The sequence below is a fragment of the Palaemon carinicauda genome, chromosome 45 (genome assembly GCF_036898095.1).
Source record: "Palaemon carinicauda isolate YSFRI2023 chromosome 45, ASM3689809v2, whole genome shotgun sequence".
NCBI lineage: Eukaryota > Metazoa > Arthropoda > Malacostraca > Decapoda > Palaemonidae > Palaemon > Palaemon carinicauda.
Window position 1 is genome coordinate 25,707,298 of NC_090769.1, and position 5,572 is coordinate 25,712,869.

Genomic DNA, 5,572 nt, shown 5'->3' on the forward strand with positions numbered 1-5,572 from the left:
ATATATATGTATATATATATATATATATGCGTGCGTGTGTGTGTGCGTGTGCGCGCTTGTGTATTTGTGTGGGTATATTTTTTTAATCTAATATTTTGAACCTTCAACTTAGTTCTCTAAGATTAGACTCGGCTTTCACGGCTAACGATGACAAATCGAAAGTATAGAAGTTGTATTTATAAGAAATAACTGAAAATAATTACCAGATTGAAAGCTCATTTTATAATGACAAAGACATCCCAACTGGTTTGACAGTCAAATATGGCATTCGGGACCCGTAGACTTTTTTTAATCCATATCTGTCCGGAATCACCATAATTATACCTATGGTTATTTATATAGGAAAAAATATGTTATATCAACCGTGATGCGATTTTCTGGGCCACTGTTAGAAGATACTATACAATGTATTGATGTATTTGTTACAATGAATATCTTTGAAGGAAATTACACTGCTAATATGCTTTCATTGTTGAAAATCACGTTGGCTGATGGTGATACATTGCAAGAATTTTGGCCAAATATGTATTGCGAATTTAGAGGACTGTTAAATCAGGATAGCTGGAATGTAACGGGGGAGGGGGATGTTATGAAGTGGTGCTGGCTACGCCCTTACTAGGAAAGCAGACTATAGGCATCGATGGTGGGAGAAGGAGAATTTGAACTGTCACTGAAAGATGCCTTAAAAAAAAAAAAAAAAAAATCTATTGGTAATTTCACTAAGTTAATGATGTAAGAAATATTTAATGAATATATCTATTTCTCAAAAATTGTATATTCTCCGTTTTTTTATGAGTTATCAGAATAATCATATTATTCTAATGTTTAGTTTGCTTTCAGATTTTTTTCATATTTGATTTAAGTTGAATTATTTTTTCAGATTGAAAATAATTCCGGTTTTGAATAGTAAATAGTATGCTAGATTATCACCCCCCCCCCCTTCTCTCTCTCTCTCTCTCTCTCTCTCTCTCTCAACAATTTCGTTCACATAGCTATTTTCTTTTTAACATAGCGAAACGTAGAAACAAGCGTAGCTAGATCATCAAACTCTCTCTCTCTCTCTCTCTCTCTCTCTCTCTCTCTCTCTCTCTCTTTAAGAAAACAATTGTTTTTATATAACCATTTACTTTCTAGTAATGCAAAATGGAGGAACGTGTGTATCCACATTATTGAAACCCCCCCCCCCCGTCTCTCTCTCTCTCTCTCTCTCTCTCTCTCTCTCTCTCTCGTTTAAAAGTCAAAGACAATATAAAGGTCGACTAACATTACACGCATAAACGGAACATGGCTGCGCGTATGGTATTATGTGTAATGGCGAACAAGGGACTTTATTGAATTATCCAAACGCAGACCAACCTCTAGTGAGTGAACACCTGAGAGAGAGAGAGAGAGAGAGAGAGAGAGAGAGAGAGAGAATCTGTTCTGTATATTACCCTGTCATTGTTTCTTTTATATGATGTTTTGGTTATGAATTATTTCAGATATTCAAGAGAAGAATGAAAATAGATTCCAGATAGAAGTTGAATGAAAAATTCTATTGCTTGATGAATCTCTCTCTCTCTCTCTCTCTCTCTCTCTCTCTCTCTCTCTCGTCATAAGAAATAAGGCTCTTAACGTCCTTATACTGTACATGTGTAGCAGAATTAGCAATATTCCCCTTTGAAATAACTCTGCATAAGGAGAATCTCTTGTCCACCCCCCTCCCCTCTATCTTCCCCCCCCCTTCCCCTCCCCCCCTCTATCTTCCCCTCCCCCCCTCCCCCTCCCCCTATCCCAAACTTTGCAGCAGCGAGGGCAGGACCCGTAAAGTTTTTGCATAATGTATTCTTTCCCCCTTTTGTATTTCACCGTCTCATTGGTCGCTGGATGGCCAGCCATTGTGATTCATCGCCAAAGTTGTTGTTTCTTTAATTTATTTTCTTTCTTTTTTTCTTCACCTCCGAAAATGACCTCAGGTGCTGTAGATGTCAATAACGGATAATGCAATACGGTATACAACTTTGTATACGCTAAGATCTTAAGGTTCTATGCCTGTGTATGTGCGGTTTGTATGTATGGGAGAAGAGGGACCGGACTAGGGGGTAGCCCAGGGGTCTACTGGAGTAGGCGCAGAAAATACTGCTCTCTCTCTCTCTCTCTCACACTCTCTCTCCCCTATATCTCTCTCTCTCTCTCTTTCTCTCTCTCTCACCACACACCGTCCAAGCACCTCCACCAATACCAGGCCGCCAGTAGTGACGGGGCCATAGCGGGACACAGACTATCAGCAAATCCACCCCGCTGCCGCCACTTACTAGGTACTACTACGGCAGGCGCATTTGCTATTTCACAGCGACACATCTACACTCAATACATTTATTCAATTTCAAACTCAATCCTTTTTTGGGGAATGACACTCCTCGGAAGGACATTCCTCCGTTGTATTTTATAAATGTGAAACGAGCGATATATAAACTCGGTGGAACGTTAGACATGTAAACAACGTGGCTGAGTGAGAGAAAGAGAGAGAGCGAGTGTGAGTGAGTGTGTGTGTGAGAGGGAAAGAGAGCCTGCAAGAATGCACTCGGGAGAATTGCATTTACTACTTTCATTGATAAGTTTGATTCTCGCACATACACATACTCTTTGCAACTACCGTCTCGGTACAATCTCTAGGCCTATAGGCATTCAGTCTATGTAAGCCTATACATGGTTTTTATACTTTTTTTTTTACGTTCATTATCCTGTGTTTTCACATTTAAAAAAAAAAAAGATAAAAAAGGGATTTTATACTTTATTTTCATTAGATTTCTATGATATATATTATAACATCAAGATTTTATTTTTTTTATATACACATGAAGACAAGGTACATCCACATTCGATCGCGTTGGAAAAGTTTTTATTAAATACAGTGCATCAGACAGTGAATTTTTGAAAAGTATATAAAAAATACTATAAAAAAAGTGTTTTATAAAATTATCTTATATTATCCCTTCTTTCAGGTTGTGGTGGTGAATGGCAAAAGACATGACAGAACAGGGACGGTAAACGTGTGTTTATTATTATTCTCATATGATATTTATTTAGTGAATTTATGTTTTAAAAAAAATAGAGTTTTAGGAATTCTAACTCGGTGATATTTTAAGTGACTTATTCTTGATGGGATCAAAGCTGAGAAGAAATTGAATAGAGGAAGAAGAAGAAGTAGAAGAAGAAGACGTTTGTTAGTCTCTCCCGCCTCTCTCTCTCCTCCTCTAAGTGATAAAAAAAGAGAAGAGGAAGAGGAGGAAGATAACGATGTGAATATAAAACGAAGGAGAAAGAAGGAAAGCTGGACAAGGTCTGTCAGTCCATTTGTTTGAGGTAAGTTTTCTTTTGGTTTTATTATCGTTTCCAAAAAAAAAATTCATCTCTTTTTAGGAATGAAAAAGATATAGATTTTTATACTTTAACATTTTGAAGTAGGTTTCGTCTATGTGAAATTTCTTTTGATTTATTATCGTTTAAAAAGATTAATTCTCTTTTTAGAAATAAATGAAATATAGATTTTTATAGTTTAAGATGTGATGGTAGGTTTCGTCAATGTGAAATTTCTTTTGATTTAATTATCGTTTCTAAATATTTCCTTCTCTTTTTACGAATAAATAGATTACAAATTTTTATATTTTCTAGACCATCGTAGTAGATTTTTTAAAAATTCATTCGCATTTTACGAATAAATAGATTATAAATTTTGATATTTTGATATTTTATAGACCATCGTAGTAAATTTAATCTTGATTAGAAATTATAGGCCTATAGTTTTCAACCAAGTTTTTTTTTTTCAATTAAAATTAACAACTTTCTTAAATTACTATGATTATGACGAATGTCAATTCAAATAAATAAATTGAAAGTAGATTTTTAGTTACTGAACTATTATTGTGGTATTAAACGAAATACCATAAACGTACGCTAAGACTTACATTGATTTAACGTACGTCTCTTGTATAGAAAAGAAAAATAATCTCTTATTTTAATAGGCGCTATTAACACGCGAATCTAACATACAGGACCATTATCTTCATTCTAAGTAGTTTGTTTTTCCAAATGCAAAATGTATATGTATATACTGTATATATATGTATATATATATATATATATATATATATATATAATATATATATATACATATGTATATATATACACAGTATATATATATATATATATATATAATGTTTAATACAACATATTCTGAGCGTGTAAGTGCATTCCACCATAATTGTTTATAGAGGTTACAATTAGATGAATCCTAGAATCTTAAGTGTAATTATGTATATATATATATATATATGTATATTATAAAACTATCTGCATCAAAACATGTTAGTCATATTGAAAATGCATCCGAGGCTTCTGCGGCCACGCTTCTATAGATAGATAGATAGATAATTTTATGTATATAGACATACTGTATGTGTTTGCTTGTATAGGTTAGTTTCATATTTGTGTAAAAAAAATATATTATATATATGCTCTTTAGTACATGCAAATATAATCATGTCATATCTTTTAGATTGTTCTTAAATCAACTTTCTTAGTAGCAGTAACGGTCTAAAATACGTAAAGTTTTATAATGAATAATATTTAGTTCTTGTCTTGAGTTGTAGCTTTGCTTATTGTGTCTATATACTACAGATAGCAGGTAGTCACTATTTAATTTTGTAGTCTAGACAAAATATTACATTGATCTCTTTATTTAGTCTTTTCGATATAAGTACGCATATGGCATGATCTATGTTTGTGTGTGTGTGTGTATATATATATATATATATATATATAGTATGTATATATATATATATATATATATAGTATGTATATATGCATAGGTATGCAAATACCACAGGAAAATAGTTGGCAAGGGTTTAGTAGCAAGTCCTGCTCTTTGAAATAGCGTGAAAACGCATATATATATATATATATATATGTATGTATGTATGTATGTATGTATGTATGTATTTATGTATGTATATATAAACGCGCACAGAATTTAAGGCTATTGTAGCGTTGTTTTATATATGCATATATATATATATATATATATGTGTGTGTGTGTGTGTGTGTGTGTCCGACGGGTTTATAATGAATAATTACCATTTACCATCAACAAAGCTTCTAAAAAATATGTAAACAAATATTTATTAATTTCAGCATGGACAACCTATAAATTTATACACTAATGTGATTACGTATCGTTATTTCCTGATTAGATCTCTTTTTTTTTTTTTCTGAAGTGATCCCCGCCCGGCACTCGATAGGCCTAAGCTTGGCCGAGAGATTTCAGGAAAGAAAGAGCGGAGGAGATCTTGTTGGGAGAATTAGTATGTTGGCATCTGCTAATTCAATATAGTTTCCTACACACTCAATAACATCTTTTTTTCTCGGAATTATTCCCCTTTCATCTCCGACGCTGTCCTAGTCTCTCTCTCTCTCTCTCTCTCTCTCTCTCTCTCTCTCTTTGATTTTGTACGGCAATTAAGTCAAACCTAAATTTACTTTTATTCAATAAAATCAAATAGATTTCTCTCTCTCTCTCTCTCTCTCTCTCTCT

General features: G+C 33.4%; 1 protein-coding gene across 1 annotated transcript in view; it reads left to right on the plus strand.

Annotated features, from left to right (window-relative positions):
- The window catches only part of LOC137634918 (protein bric-a-brac 1-like), a 490,670-nt gene that overhangs the window by 162,833 nt on the left and 322,265 nt on the right, over positions 1 to 5,572 (plus strand). The window contains exon 2 of the mRNA XM_068367477.1: positions 2,985 to 3,345. The gene's annotated coding sequence lies outside the window, so the exon portion shown is untranslated. The remainder of the gene's footprint in view (positions 1 to 2,984; positions 3,346 to 5,572) is intronic.